The sequence below is a fragment of the Primulina tabacum genome, chromosome 18 (assembly GCF_025594145.1).
Source record: "Primulina tabacum isolate GXHZ01 chromosome 18, ASM2559414v2, whole genome shotgun sequence".
NCBI classification, from domain to species: domain Eukaryota; kingdom Viridiplantae; phylum Streptophyta; class Magnoliopsida; order Lamiales; family Gesneriaceae; genus Primulina; species Primulina tabacum.
Window position 1 is genome coordinate 16,774,686 of NC_134567.1, and position 17,598 is coordinate 16,792,283.

At 37.6% G+C, this 17,598-nt stretch overlaps 1 pseudogene; it reads left to right on the forward strand.

Annotated features, from left to right (window-relative positions):
* The first annotated feature begins 5,979 nt into the window (after window positions 1-5,979).
* LOC142532323 (uncharacterized) overlaps window positions 5,980-17,598 on the forward strand; it is an 81,504-nt pseudogene continuing 69,885 nt past the window's right edge.

The window sequence follows — 17,598 nt, forward strand, 5'->3', positions numbered from 1 at the left end:
CTTATGGGTAATTGTTGGATTCTCGAGATTAAGGACTAATCGGATAATATTCGAGGAAAGTAAGAACTAATTTTGAAATTTTTAAGAAACTTGGGGACTTGGTTAGCAGTAAGTGAGAAGCGAATGGTTTAAAAGATATGAAATTTGATGATTTAGGTTTGAAGGGATATCTAGAACCTTGAAACAATTGGGTTATAAGGTTATAATGAATGGTAACCAAGGGCATTGTAGGATGAACCAACATTTGGCTTGAAAGTTTAAGCTCTAGTGAATTAATACTGTGACAAATTAAGAATTTAGAGTGATAACAATTTAAGATAAAGTTGATCAGTTAATAAAGTTATAAGAATATATATAGATCTAAAAAAAAAATTTGGGAATTTAATTTTGATGGATCATAATTTTTAATCATGATCTTAAGAGTTAAAATTATACCTTTGTTGGAATTTAATTTTTCAAAAAAAAAAAATTTGGGTACGATCGATGGTTAGATTACTTGATAGACGCATATAAGATTTGAGGTAGATACCTGGTTTTAAGAAATTTTTTTAAAAGTCATTAAGAAACTTGAGAATAAAGGAATATGTGTGTTGGGATTATGTTATCTAATACTATTTGGGTCGCGTAAGCTTGAATTTTAAGTTTATGAGATAGGTGTTCGTACGAAAATTTTGGGTGAAATAAAAACCAAAAGAAACGAGTTGTGTTCATCATAGGTTATCAGTGAACGAATATTAAGATTTTTATCGAGTAAGAAATCTGAAATCTTGATATGGGGATTCTAGAATTTATGGGTTATAAGTGAAGTTGATTTATTAGAGTTAGCCCATCATAGGAGAACTTATTAAGCTTTATACGCTAATATTAATTAAGTATTAAGGATACGTAAGAATGTGACATTCGCTTCAATAAGGAAAGTCCAAGGGTCTTAGGTCTCAACTTTATGCTAATTGAAAAGGAAATAGTTTAAGCATGTAAGTGGTGCTAGAATAATTTTATTATTTAGGTGGAAGATCAGTATCGTATATTTTGTGTTTTATGGATTAAGACTACTCGAACTTAAGATTTGCAACAACGTTATATTGAGATGTACTTCTAAATAGTCAGGTTATGTAAGTTTGGTGCGGTAAGGTAAAGATTCAATTCAAGGATCTTAGTCTAATATTATTATGGGGTTGAGATAAGGTTTAACTTTTAAGTGCTTTACTAAGATCTCCTAAGTCGAACTGCATGAATGCCAATACGTGGACTTGAAGCTTTAACATATCTTGAGGTCAATAAAGTTAAGAAGGGATGCTGTTAAGATTTCAATATTGGAATATTATAGGTCAATGAACATCTTGGGTATATTATAAGGAAAGTAAGGTGCGTTAAATTTGGACATCCATCTCTAGTATGAGGAATTGCGGGATAAGTAAAAATTCGGGGCTATAGTTGAATAGAACTAAGTCACCATAAGTTGTTTTAAGTTGCGATTCACAAACGAGGATTTTGGTAGACAAATTTATTTAGGATTGAGGAGACGGAAGAACAGCTTAATATTTATCTTATCAGAGTAGCGCATCGGAAGCGTGGTTTATTAGGATTCTAGAATTAAGAATCAAAACTTTTCGTTTATCGAGGATAAGCGAATTTCGGGGACGAAATTTCTTTTAAAGGGGGAGAGTTGTAGAACCCGTTAAATCAGACTACGTATAAGCCATGCATAATTTCTAGTATTTAAATTAAAAATGATTTCTTTATTATTTAAAGCATTTTTAAAGTTGTTAGTCATGATTATTTATCGCATAAGTTTAGTTTTATCTTTTCAGTTAAATAAGCGAGGCCGGACTGGAGTTAGAGTATTAAGATAAAATTTAATATTAAGAAAACATTCCTAGAATTTATTTAAGATAAATAATAAGTCATTTTAAAATGAAAGAATGTTTAAGGACTTATTTAATTAACTTGAGATAAGTAGTAAATAAGTTCTTTTATGTCCAATAATTTAATTAAAAGCCTAAATTAAAATATATGACCAATTGAGATAAGTTAATCTAGGCTTATTTTTTTTTAAGAAATTGTAATTTAACATGTTGGTAATTTAATTTAAAGATTTAGCCATGCATGCAAGATAATAACCATCCTAAACTAATGTATTAATTCGCTAAATTAATACCTAATGGGTAGATAAAACTTTAAAGATTTAAAATACAAGATTTAAGTAATATTTCACTACATTTATTTAAAAGATCTTCGGTCACCCCTTTTGTAGAAGATTTGAATTTAGTTGACAACTCACAAACTTTGATTCTTTCCTTATCCATCCTTGGTATTTAATCCCTTCATTTTTAATCAACAATAATTAATGATTTAAGTAATATTTCCCCTTCATTTTTTTTTGTAGAAATCGGCCATCACCTTTGGAAGATTTAAAAAGTTTGACAACCCATTTCCTTGATTCCTTTCCTTATCCATTTTCTTGGGTGATAATTCCATTACACTTGATCTCCAATAATTAATAATTAAGCAATTTTCCTACCCCTTTTTTTTGAATGAAATTTTCGGTCACCTCATTAAAGAAATCAAATCAAATCTTTTCCCTTATCTCTCAAACAACTAGGATAGCAAGATTCATTTTTACCATTCAAATTTCCATTTATCTTGTAGACTTCCCTTCATTTCTTCTAACCTTCTCCCCCTCTCCATTATTTCGAAATTCAGAGCAAATACTAGAGAGAAAATCGTGAGTCTCCTAGGAGAATTAAGAAAGAAAACAAGAGAGAAAATAAAAGAAGAACACTCCGTCTCCGCCGCGCCGTGTCGTCGTATCATTCTTGTTTTCTTCAAAACAATTTCCAAGGCATGTATATGTTATTCCTTGCTCTTCAATCAAGTCCTATATTTATTTTGAAACATTTCATGTGCATGATTAAGAAGGCAAAAACCGAAATTTTCAACAACAAGAACAAGAAAATTCTGCACAGATTTTTGTTTCCCTTCATGCTTCATGTTGGTATGCTTTCTTTTGATTTAAGGGGTGGCTCGTTCCAGGCACTCAAGGCTGCGATTAGACATGAACTAGGATGTGTTAGGGAGGTGCTGGTCCATCGGTTTGAGTACCTTCGCGACAAGCAAGACGAAATGGACAGCAACTCCCATAGTGCAGTTTTTGTGTTCCGATTTCTTGTTTTTCATGCCTAAGGTGTGTGTTCTGATTTTGGCTGCCCCAGGGGCTGTAGCCATGGTTATAATCCCTCCTTGGTATGTCTAGGACATGACCAAGATTCCCTTTCATGGCTTGGTTCATGGTCCCATCGGTTTTCAAAACAAAACAAGACAAGTGTCCCTTCGATCCTTTTATTTTTTGCATGAGTGGGTTTCGAATATATGGGGTTTGGGTGGATCTTGATTGGCTTCTAGCCCTTAACCATGGCTCACACAATACCTCATGGTGTCTAGATCATGCCATGGTCGATCATATGGCCACTGGAATGACACATGATAGCAAGAACGAACAAGACACCCCATGCATGTGAGATGCATTCTCGGGTGGAGCTTGTGTGTAGTAACGGGTGTTGCTTGGATTGTGGTTGGCCTAAGGCCCTTAGCCATGGTTCAAGTCATACTTTAGGATGCTGGTAAGAGGCTCTGGTCGGTGGTTCAAACCCCAATGGCCATTAGCCTTGCAAACGACGCAAGGAAGCGCAGCAGTTGCTGCTGTAATTTTCTTGACAGCAACTTTACTTTCGGTTCAGAGGTGTGTTTCGAGTTCTTGGTTGGTTTTTAGCCTATGGCCATGGAATAGACAGTACCTTATTGAGTTAGGAAGGTCATGTTTTTGGCCGTTTGTGATTTGGTTAAGTTTAGAGGTCGTACGAGAATTTACGGTGCAATGTGCCAAAGTGACTCTCGAAAGAGCGTTTCATGATTTTGGCCTCCATGCACTATTTTCGTATATTTCAGCCCTATGGTCATGTTTTCCAGTATTTTAAGAGTATTTTAATCATGACTAAACGATGGTTAAATGTTGGTTCGAGTTGGTACGAAGCCATGATTGAATACAAAGTTTGTTGGGCGTAACTGTCTCGTTTTTGGGTGCGATTTTGAGGTGTTGGTCAAGATAAGTTTATTTGCATGTTCTCATGTTAGATTTAGGTCGCAGCGAGCCTGGAAACGATCCAACCCAATTGGTAAAATAACACAGGAATTTAATTATATTACGTGCATAAAGATATACAAGTTTATTTTTGAGATATATGCGATATTGCTAGTGGCCGCCTCACGTTCATGGGATTGCAGCTTATCATGGGATTATTTGATGCAAACATGGTTGGTCAAGCACCAAAGAAGGCATGGGAGTCGTTGGAGTTGCCCGAAGGACCTATAACGAGGGGCCGTAGCAAGAAGTTTAAAGAAGCACTTCAAGGATTCATGGTGAACTACCAAGGAAGTTCAATAAATGGGGTGTCTAAGTTAGAGTAACTTGAGGAACATGAACACAATGATGGAAGTGTTTGGAGTGTCATTCAAGTGCTAAAAGACCATGAGGACAGCAGCACGCGCGCCCCCGAACCAGAAGCGGCGCAGCCGCGCGCGCATGCGCACATGATTCGGCGCAGCCGCGCGCGCCACAGCGCGTGTTTTGGCGCTGCCGCGTGCACGGGCAGAACAAGGCGAGCCCCCGCGCGTGTTTCAGCGCTATCGCGTGCACCCGGCTGGAATGTGCAGAACATGGCAAGCCACTGCGCGCAGTTCCGTGTAAAACTTTGTTGCCAACTCTTTTGATGACTTTTTTACATTACTTTTTATTATTTTATTGTATTTATATGCATTGTATCAACCAAAAACGTAATAATTCAGATTGATATCAAATTATTGGAGATTTCTCTCAATATTCATGGCATTTTGCTTTGATCTTCAACACAAATTAAACTTATCAAAGATTGTAACTTTGTGGCGTTTTTCGATTGTTTTTCGCACGGATTGTCAAAAGAAGTTCTTTGAAGGTTCGTTTGAAATTCGATTGTTATTATCGTTGATATTTGTTGCTAAGTTTTAATCACTTAGAGGTGAATATCACAAATCTTTGCTTGTTTCAAAAGATCGGGATAACAAAATCGATCCTTGTTCGATATTGAATTGAGGGCGCGATTCCAATAATCGTGTTTGCTTTCATTCGTACGAGGATTCGTATCATTTGGTATCAGAGCTTTTGGTTCTGTTTGATTCGATTAAGTTATCGTTGTTATTTTCAGATCTGTCTAAAATTTCGTTCCGATCTCAGATCTGTGGTATCCTTTCGTTTCTATTGTCAAATCTTTCTATATAAAAAAAATATAAGAAAAGAAAAACATAAATTTCGTTCTGTTATCAGATCTGTGTTATTCCTTCGTTTCTGTTTTCAGATCTGTGTTATCCTTTGTTATGTTTTCAAATCTGTGTTATTCTAGTGTTCTTGGCTTTGTGCAATCCAAGTGAGAAAGTTGCAAGTGTTCACAAGTTAAATCTTGTTAGTTTGATAAAAAAAATATATATATAAAGATTGACCACATCTTTGAAAGAACTATCACATTCGAGTGAAAATATTTGAGTGCGAGTGTTATTTCTTTGGAGTGATTGTGAGAATTTGGGTGAGAAACATCTTTTATTTCTACTAACATTTTCTTGCAGGTACAAAATCTGAAAGTAAAATGGAGAGGGAGGTAGGAGAGAGTTCGAATCAGGGGTTTTCTATGGTTCAAATGGAGGCGTTATTTGGGCATTTTAGTAGAATGATGAGTGCCGAGTTGGATCCTTTATATGAGAGGTTGGATAGGCTTGAGGTTAGTACGAGTGAAAATAAATCTAAGCCTAAAGGTTTGGGTAGAGTGGAAGAAGAAGAGGTTGATTATGATTTGGAAGGAGAAGAGGAGAGTCAAAACGAGAATTAGGGTAGAAGCGGAAGAGGTAGAGGATTTGGTAGGGGAAGAAGAGAAGCTGTACGGGGTAGGTACAATGATGGGAATAAGGAAGATAGTAACATACGTAGTATTAAGATGAAATTCCGTCGTTCCATGGTAAGTCAGACCCAGAGGCTTATTTAGAATGGGAAAAGCGAGTTGAATTTGTTTTTGATTGTCACCAGTATTCTGAACTAAAAAAGGTTAGGTTAGCCGTGGTTGAATTTGTTGATTATGCACTTATTTGGTGGGATCAATTAGTGACCACTAAGAGAAGATGCAATGAGAGGCCTATAGAAACTTGGGCTGAGATGAAAAGCGTAATGAGGAAGAGGTTTGTACCAAATCACTACTATAGAGAAATGTTTAAAAAGTTACAAACTTTGAGACAGGGTGTGAAGAGTGTTGAGGACTACTATAAAGAGTTGAAAGTAGTCATGATTAGAGCAAACATAGAGGAGGATAGTGAGGCTACTATGGCTCGTTTTCTTTGTGGGTTGAACAGGGAAATTCAAGACCAAGTGGAGCTTAGACACTACTTGGATCTAGATGAAATGGTACAAATGGCGATAAAAGTGGAGCAACAACTCAAGAGGAGAGGAGTTGGCCGTACCATTCAAGCTGGGAATACATCAACACCTTGGCGTTCCAATGTTGTTAAACGTGAAGAAGGCAAGGTAGTGGTCAAACCCAAAGCTGACATTAAACAGGATGCGCATAAGCAAGGAGTGCAAGGTAAACCTGAAACTACTATTAATCGTTCTAGAGATATTAAATGTTTTATGTGTCAAGGAGTTGGCCATATTGCTAGCCAATGTCCCAATAAAAGAGTGATGGTGTTGAATACTTATGGAAAGTATGAATCTCATAGTGAGGGAGATGATGGAGAGGATGAAGATGAGATGCCTGCATTAGAAGATCCTGATGAGGGATATGAGGCAGTTGTGGGTGAGGCGTTAGTGACTAGGCGTATCATGAGTGCAAAGTCAAAGAAGAGGAGACTAATCAATGGGAAAACTTGTTCCATACTAGATGTTTTGTCAGTGGCAAAGTTTGCAACATTATTATAGATGGAGGGAGTTGTACCAATGTTGCTAGTCTTGAGATGGTGGAAAAATTGAGCTTTCCTACTTTGAAGCATCCTCAACCATATAGGCTACAGTGGTTGAATGACTGTGCTGAAGTGAAAGTGAACAAACAAGTTTTGGTTGCGTTTTCGATTGGGAAGTATATTGATGAGGTGTTGTGTGATGTGGTGCCAATGCATGCTTGTCATATTTTGTTAGAGAGACCCTGGCAATATGATAGGCAAGTGACACATGATGGGTTTAGAAATAAATATTCTTTTGTACTCAAGAAAAAACCCATTGTTTTACTTCCTTGGTCCCCAAAGCAAGTGTTGGAGGACCAATTGAAAAAAAAGAAGATAGATGAGGCCGGAAAAAAGAGTGAATTAAAATGTGAGATGGCCTTTGAAAACAAAAATGAAATGGCTAAAAGAAAAAGTGAGATATCCATACAAAAGAAAAATGAGGGAAAAGAAAATGAGAGGAAAGAGGTCAAAAAGAAAACATATATGACCCAAAAGAGTGAGTTGAAACAATTGTTGCACACACATGATCCACTTGTGTTGATTCTTTACAAAATGATTCTCTTTAACACAACCGATATAGCCGGATCTCTTCCGAGCATTGTTGTTTCACTTTTGCAGGAATTTGAAGATGTATTTCCGGAGGAGCTACCTCAAGGACTACCACCATTGAGGGGGATTGAGCACCAAATTGATTTGGTACCTGGAAGTGTATTGCCAAATCGTCCAGCTTACAGAAGCAATCCGGAGGAGACTAAGGAACTTCAGCGGCAGGTAAGTGAGTCGTTAGATAGGGGTTTTGTGCGTGCGTCCATGTCACCCTGTGCTGTACCTGTTTTACTTGTTCCTAAGAAAGATGGCTCATGGCGTATGTGTGTAGATTGTAGAGCAATCAATAACATAACCATTAAGTATAGGCATCCCATACCTAGACTAGATGATATGTTAGATGAATTGCATGGTGCTTTTATCTTTCGCAAAATTGATTTGAAGAGTAGGTATCATCAAATTAGAATGAGAGAAGGTGATGAGTGGAAAACTGCTTTTAAAACCAAATACGGGTTATATGAGGGGATGGTCATGCCTTTTGGCTTAACTAACGCTCCTAGCACTTTTATGAGATTAATGAATCATGTTTTGCGTGCACACATAGGAAAGTTTGTTGTGGTTTATTTTGACGATATCCTGGTGTATAGCAAAGATTTAGAAGAGCATGTTGAGCATTTGAGACTTGTACTGACAACACTTAGGGCTGAACATTTATATGCTAATCTTAAGAAATGTGATTTTTGTACAAACAAACTCGTCTTTCTTAGTTTTGTGGTAAGTTCACAAGGGATACAAGTGGATGAGGACAAGGTAAGTGCTATTCGAGATTGGCCAACGCCTGCTTCTGTTGGTCAAGTTCGAAGCTTTCATGGTCTTGCAAGCTTCTATAGGAGGTTTGTAAAAGATTTTAGCACACTGGCTGCACCAATGACGGCGGTGATTAAGAAGAACGTTCCATTTCATTGGGGCGAGGAGCAAGAGAAGTCTTTTAATATTATTAAACAAAAATTAATTAATGCGCCTTTACTTGTTTTGCCTGATTTTTCTAATGCTTTTGAAATTGAATGTGATGCTTCAGGTGTAGATATTGGTGGTGTTTTGATGCAAGGAGGACGACCAGTGGCGTACTTTAGTGAGAAACTCAATGGAGCAGCGCTGAACTATCCAACGTATGACAAGGAGTTGTACGCGCTTATGAGGACTTTGGAGATGTGGCAACACTACTTGAGGCCTAAGGAGTTTTTGATCGATACCGATCATGAGTCTCAAAAGTACCTTCGGTGACAACAGAAACTGAATAAGCGGCATGCTAAGTTGGTGGCATTCATAGGGACATTTCCCTACATAATCAAATACAAACAAGGTAAGGATAATGTAGTGGCCGACGCACTATCACGGAGGTACGTATTAATCTCTACCTTGGAGTCGAAAATCTTGGGATTTGAGCACGTGAAAGAGTTGAATTTGTTGGATGAGGATTTTAAGGAGATATTTGAAACATGTATGCATAATGGATTTTTATTTAGAGAAGATAGATTGTGCATTTCTAAGTCATCAATTTGTGAGTTACTTGTGAGGGAGGCACATGGTGGTGGTTTGATGGGGCACTTTGGTGTGGCTAAAACTTTGAGTTGTTTGCATGAGCATTTTTATTGGTCGCATATGAAACGTGATGTTGAGCGTGTTTGTGAAAAGTGAATTACTTGTAGACAAGCTAAATCAAGAACACAACCACATGGATTGTATACACCACTTCCTGTTCCTAGTGAACCTTGGATTGATATTTCTATGGATTTTGTTTTAGGTTTGCCGAGGACTAAGAAGGGGAGGGATTCAATATTTGTTGTTGTTGATAGATTCTCTAAGATGGCACATTTTATTGCTTGTCATAAAATCGATGATGCATCAAACATTGCGGATTTGTTTTTCAAGGAAGTCGTTAGGTTGCATGGTATGCCTAGGACTATTGTATCTGATCGTGATGTTAAATTTTTGAGTTACTTTTGGAAAACTTTGTGGGCTAAACTTGGCACAAAACTGTTGTTTTCTACTACACGTCATCCTCAAACGGATGGACAAACTGAAGTTGTTAATAGAACTCTTGGAACACTTTTCCGTGCTATACTTAAAAAGAACTTGAAAAATTGAGAAGAATGTTTATCATTTGTTGAGTTTGCGTATAATCGTAGCGTGCATTCTACTACAAATTATTCGCCATTTCAGATTGTTTATGGTTTTAACCCTTTAACTCCTTTGAATTTAATGTCTTTGCCTGTGAGTGAAAGGTTAAACATGGATGGAAAGAAGAAGGCTGAATTTGTTAGGAGTTTGCATGAGAAGGTTAAGGCTAATATCGAGAAGAAGAATTTACAATACACGAATCAAGCCAACAAGGGAAGGAAAAAGATGGTTTTTGAAAAGGGAGATTGGGTGTGGTTGCACTTAAGGAAGGAAAGATTTCCAGAAAAGCGACGTTCGAAGCTCTTACCTAGGGGTGATGGACCATTTCAAGTGCTTGAAAGGATCAACGACAATGCCTACAAACTAGACTTACCAGGTGAGTATAATGTCAGTTCTACATTAAATGTTAGTGATCTTTCGTTGATTGATGTAGGAGATGATCAAGATTTGAGGACAAATCCTTTTCAAGAAGGGGAGGATGATGAAAACGTGGTTGGTCAAGCACCAAAGAAGGCATGGGAGTCGTTGAAGTTGCCCGAAGGACCTATAACGAGGGGCCGTAGCAAGAAGTTTAAAGAAGCACTTCAAGGATTCATGGTGAACTACCAAGGAAGTTCAATAAATGGGGTGTCTAAATTAGAGGAACTTGAGGAACATAGACACAATGATGGAAGTGTTTGGAATGTTATTCAAGTGCTAAAAGACCATGAGGACAGCAGCACGCGCGCCCCCACGCCAGAAGCGGCGCAGCCGCGCGCGCGCATGCGCACATGATTCGGCGCAGCCGCGCGCGACACAGCGCGTGTTTTGGTGCTACCGCGCGCACGGGCAGAACAAGGCGCGCCCCCGCGCGTGTTTCGGCGCTACCGCATGCACCCGGTTGGAATGTGCAGAACATGGCGCGCCACCGCGCGAGATAACGCACTACCGCGCGCAGATTCGTGTAAAACTTTGTTGCCAACTCTTGTGATGACTTTTTTACACTACTTTTTATTATTTTATTGTATTTATATGCATTGTATCAACCAAAAACGTAATAATTCTGATTGATATCAAATTATTGGAGATTTCTCTCAATATTCAAGGCATTTTGCTTTGATCTTCAACACAAATCAAACTTATCAAAGATTGTATCTTTGTGGCGTTTGTCGATTGTTTTTCGCACGGATTGTCAAAATAAGTTCTTTATAGGTTCGTTTGAAATTCTATTGTTATTATCGTTGATATTTGTTGCTAAGTTTTAATCACTTAGAGGTGAATATCACAAATCTTTGCTTGTTTCAAAAGATCGGGATAACACAATCGATCCTTGTTCGATATTGAATTGAGGGCACGATTCTAATAATCGTGTTTGCTTTCATTCGTACGAGGATTCGTATCATTATTACTTCATCCGGTGGTCACTGACCGGTTCATGTTCATGTATTGGTACGGATATCCAGTTCAAGGGCTGTGATGATCTCTACCGCCCAGTATACTGTGGTTTAGTCTGATCAGATGATTCATTTCACGTTATGGGTCACTTGCGTAGAACATATTCTCAACAGAAAATTATTATATGCTATTACATGACAGGGCTCTATCGAGTAAACATTTCACTTATGATTTTCAGTTCAGTTATGCACGTATTTATAATTACTCATGACAATACATTTTCACGTTATACTTTACGATATGATATCTTTATATGGCATGAAATTTTATGTTATATTTACTTGTTACCTACGATATATGCATGCTGAGTCTTTAGACTCACTAGACTTGATTGTTGTAGGTACCGATGAGGTCGGGATCGAGGGCGGGGACTAGTGAGCTAGCTTGGGTCGGTAGTAGTAGGAACCCGAGGACCTCATTTATCAGTTTATTTATTATTTTATGCAAACTCTTTTTATCGCGATGAATTATTTTATGTTGTTGATTTGAAACAAATATCAACTTCCGCTGCTATCTCGACATTTAAAACTTTTATTCCGCTGCTACTTTAAACATTGAACCTTTTATCAGTATATTTTATGAATGAGGCAAGTTATTTACCTTTAAAAAGAAAATTTCAAATTTTTTCGCAAATTTTTAAGTACGAATTTCGGGCCGTTACACTTCAGCTATCATCGGGTCAATAGTCCCCGAGAACTCCTTTGGATCCATCTGTTAGAGTAGGTGCCCGGCAAGCCAACTTATGGCTTGGGCTTTATTGACTCTAATGTAAAACAATCTTTATTTTAATAATATTTTACGATTTTACTCGATTATGGCATTATACTTTATCTGTATACCCATGCAAGCTGCATAGATAAAGTCCTTGAATATACAATAGGTACCATGAGGTCTGCGTCACAACGTAAGATCATGAAACTCATTAGGAAGTGTACCAAAAATTCTAAACAGGTTTCTAGTCGAATCAGCCGCCTAAAACAAGGATAAAGGTCGCTCGAGCTTGAGACTAGCATTTGTGGTGTAAACGCCATGTTTCATTGGCAAAGGCATGGAGATGTCCATTCACACAGATGAATGATCATATGATGATGCACTGAACAACCCTCCCTCGGACTATCCAAGTGGTTCCCACTTATCGAGTTGAATAGTCCGCAGTTATGGTTGTACACCATTAGTCCTTTGACCCGGGACAATGTAGGGGCTATACGTACTAGCATGCACTTTGATCTGTTTACCGACTCCATCGAGGGTCATCAGGTGGCGAGGTTGGGTGTAGTTTCGAAATACGTAGGAGCAAATGCATTGTAGTCGGGGATTCACTGTTCGCCTACGGGTGAAGATATCATATGTGATCTGATGAGTTAATAGTGCAAGGAGTCTCTGGCCAGAGCAAGCAATGTGCTTTAGGGAAAGGTGTTTTCCTAGTTGCACATGCCATGCCACTATTAGTACTCAAAGATAAATCACATCGTTATCGAATTCATATGCAACTCTCGATATACCAATGGTTGCAGATTCGATCGGAATATATGTGTTGAAGGGACCGTACTGTGCGCTAACCATGACTAAAGGTTCTTGCAGGCACTATCAGTGATACCTAGGGGATCATGGGGCGATGCTACTAGACGCTCTTACCATGATTCGATGGGTGCAATCAGAAATAAGTTCTGACATTCTTGATCAAGGAGTTGATGAAAAGAATGATGTTAACTAGGATAAACCCGAATAAGAATAAATGTTATTCTGAATCACATGGAGATGTAAACCCACGACTAGCTGTATCCCTGAACCATTGAGGGTCACACAAGTATCGGATTCTATGTTTCCGTTGAGATAGTCAAATTTCAAAGAGTTGGAACTTGGCGACTATAGTTTGATGGAGATCAAACAAGAAGCTTATACAGGAGTTTATGAGCTGATTCCATAGGATGGAAGAAGTGGAAGTTAGCCTGATTGCTAAATAAGGAAGGCGAGTGGAACTGCCTGTTTTGTGAAGGAGTTCACTAAAACTGACAGCTGCCAAATATAGTAACTGACATATATGGTAAGTTCTAAATTTTGTAAATGAAAATTTTGATCTTCGAAATTTTCGATTTTCATTATATGAACAAGACTTATAACTTTGATACATCGGCGCTCTCGGATCGTCGATCGGGGTTATAATGAGTTCGGAATCATTTATTTAGTGAATTTGGAATTTGATAATTAAATGTTGGTGCTAGTAATAATGACTACTAATATGCACAAATTCCCATGAATATTATAGAGGAGTATAGAATTAAATTAACTAAGAAATTAGTTTATAAATTAAATAATAGTTATTTAATTTAATATACATATACATGTATATATTTTATATGGTGATATAAAATATGTGTATATGATATTATTATACCATGTATTATTAAAGGTTAATAAATACATTATATATTAATTATATGAGAGTTTAAATATATTGAAATTGGTAGATTCCTTGTGGGAGATGGACTCCTAATTAGATTAGGAGTCTCACTCTATAAATACACCATAAGGGTCTTAGTGAAAGGTTGATGTTTTCTTGTACAAAATAAAACGAAATTCCCTTCCCAAATCAAAAGAAAACCCACGGCCACCCCTTTCAAGTTTGGAAAAAATTTTTGTAATTAGAGCAGATTAGATTTGCTTAATTATGGATTAAGAATCTATAATTTTTCTTTATGATTGATTAAGAATAAATTAGCCAAAAACCCATGATTTTGAATCATGTAACTCTCGTCCAAGACAAAGAGAAATTGGTGAGAATTTCGGCCACATTCCTTCTTCCACCGCCGTGTCGCTTCGTCTCCGGATTTTGGAAATTCGGAGAATACAATCTCAACGCACAAATCGTTTGGATTTTCTAGTGCAAACCAAACGAGGAAAACAGTTTTCGATCGTGGACCTAATTAGACGATCAAAGGAGAAGAGCCGTTCGTAGGGATTTACAAGAAGAGCTATATCCGCTTAAACATCGGAATAGTTTGGAGTCCAGCGTTAATGAAACGTCCTGCTCTTTTTATCGCTTAAGAATACTAGAATTTTTTTTTTTTTTGAAACCTCACAAGCATTCGGCCGAACCATAAAACTTCATAAAATATTTTTGACATCATTTTAAAATAAACAATCCACTAACATTTTTCTAAATCTAAAAATAACATTTGAAAAGTATAGCTCATACTATAACCTCTCAAAAACCAATCATAATCATGATAAAAGTCATAAAATCTTTTAACATAAATCATAACATATATGCGGAAACTAGCGTCGGTCCTCGGGTTATGTGCACCTTCAGTCCAGTCGGATCGACCATCAAGACCTCCATTGGCATTATCATGATAACCTGCATCCATCACACCTAGTGAGTCTAAAGACTCAACACACCATAATCTTTATAACGAGTAATACGTAATACAGTCAACATATAACGGTGAAAAATATTTGTACTTAAAATATCGTTTTCATGAAGATGCATAAACATAAACATTTTCGTAAACATTTTCATGATGCATAAACTTTAAACATAAACATTTTCATGACATGCAAACATGAATTTCCTTTTCCTCAACATGACATGACATAAAACCTTAAACATAATCATGAACATTTCCCTTCTTTTTTTTCCGTTGTTGAATTTAGATCGTTAATTGTGACTTTCCTCAACATGACATGACATGACGATGGATCCATCTACATAAAACCACAGTACTGGGCGGCGGGGACATCAGCGACACTCTCACCGGTCAACTGAGCCTTGGCCTAACATGATCGAATAGAAATACGATCGTCGGGGCTCCCTCTGGGGCATTTTCCCATAAATGGGCTCCCTCTGGGGCCTTCTCCCCTCACGACATTCTCATTCTTACCTCAAACCTCATAACCTCATATTCGCAATAATGGAAACACGAACGTCGGGCTCCCACTGGGACCATAACCCTCACGACGTCGCCATTATCAACGAATTAATCACAATCACTTCACTTCCTTCAACATTTTTCATTCACATCACTTTATAAAAATCATGCATAACATAACATTTTGTTTTCGAAACCAAGCATGCAACATGTCTTTTAAATGTCTTCCTTAAATCATAAAAATCCCTTAGACATTTAAAAATCATAATTTAATCATGAACATTTCATAAACATTTAAAATGACATTTTAACCTCAAAACATGTAAAATAACATTTTTACATATTAAATCATAACCATCTAAAATTTCTTAAACATTTAAAATATCATTTTAACATTTAAAATCTCGTGAACATTTAAAATATCCTTTTAACATAAAAATTCCACTAACATCCATAACTATAGAAAATAATCATATTAGCACATAAAACAGCATTCAGGGCACTGCCATGACGGTTACTAATTTTCTAGGTGCAAAAAGATCGTTTTACCCCTAGACGTAAAATTCCTCGACTTTGACTTTCTTTTGAATTCATTGACCCTAACATGTCCCAAATAATTATTTAAGCCTACACGAATTTTTTCATATTTTTATTTAGCTTAAATCGAGGACTTTTAAATTAATCTTTAAATAAGACGTATTAACGCGTTTTAATCCCGAATTAAACCAAACCTTAATATAAAATTCCCAAATTAAAAATTTAGACTTCTAATAATTATTTAAGTTTAAACCTAATTTTTCATGATTTTACTAAACATAAAACTAGGCGTTCCAATTAACGTGTTAATTAGCGTTTCGTGCGGCGATTAAATTCCGAATAAATCCAAAACTCAATATTTTGATCCCAAATTTTAAACATAACCTTTTTACGATTTATTCTACCCTTCCAAGTCATGAGCCACACCCGTGGACCCATGGATCAATTTTTCCTTCTTAAATTCTCGTTTTTGACCCTTCGACGAACCCACCGAGCCATCTCCCAATTTACTCGAGCCACGCCCGATCCACCTTGAGCCAAAACCTAGCCAACCCATATAGGGACCCTAATGTGCAAGCCCAGCCCAAAAACCTGGCCCTGGCCTGCTCAAAACTGCCTGGAAAGTGAACACAAAATCTATGTACTTGTGCGTGAGTCTCCTAGTATGTGTAGGTCTCCTAACTAGTCTAGGACTCTTCCAAACAAGCCACCACCGAACCCACCTGTACCTAACCATCCCTGGACCATGTCCAGCCCTACCCAGACCAGCCCAACCCCTGACCCGCGCGCACGAAGTCTCTGAACCAAGACAGCAGCCTCGCGCTATTCTTGTTGCCATCCTCACGCTTCCAACTTTCGCTCGAGCCAGCAGCGAACCACCCCACTCCAGCGCCTAGACCGACCCCTTCCCATTACCCTAGGACCCTGATGAACTTTTCCTGAGCCACCTAACCCCAGCAGCGAGCCCCCTTGGCTGCTGTCAACTTTACCGATCGCGCGAGGAGCCCCTTTTCCATGGGACTCCTCCAAGCCTGTGTGCGATGGGTCCTAGCCATGCTAGGACCCTTCCTGACCCTAGATCGAGACCATCACTGCCCCTGGACGAGACCTGAACGAGCCCCAACAGCCCATGCAAAGGAACGAGCCATTTGACTCTAGTACCCAACACACAACCTCACGGCCCTCTCGAAAAATCTTTGCCCACGGTTCCAGCTTTATTCTTTTCATATTTGCAGCGTTTTAGGGTGATTAAGGACTCAATATAACATGTAAAAACATCCCTCAACCTATCCTAATCATGGCAGCCCCTAATCAACATAATATTCATGTTTTTGGAACAACAATTCACAAGTTTACCTCATGTACATGCAATATTTCGAAAATATTCATAAAAATCTCATGCTTATAATTTAAACAATAATATGATGTGATAGACGAGAAAAGGAGATGTATGGCGTGCCTTTGCATTTTAAACGCTAGAAAAACCGTTGACGACGAAGAACGGAGAGGAACCTTGGCTAGCTTTTCCTTTAACCCCTTCGAAAAATCCTTCCACCTTGCAGTGAGTTTGTGCCGTGTGTGTTGTGCTTTTGGGAGAGAGTTTACTGAATTTAAGAGTGTGTGGCCGTGTCTTGTTTGCAAGGTGTAGGGTTTTAACTTTTAAATAATGCTTAGAATCCTAATTAAATTCTAATTGCTAGTTTAGGCTCATTAACAACTTAATTAAGCCCACTTAGCCCATTATTATTTAATTAAAATATTTAAAATAATTTTGCTTAAATAAGTTTGTGAATTTATTACCCGGGTTGCCAAAAAAATTTGTATTTTTGTTGAAAAACCAACACCGATAAAATTTACGTCCCGGCGTATAAAATCATCTCAAAACCCCTTATTTTCAAAAATAATAAAAAGAATCTACCAAATTTTAAATAATTAAAACAACTATTAAATAAAAAATCATTTTCTATTTTTCAGCCATCGGTCTCCGTTCCTCGATCGCAACTCGAATAACCTTTTA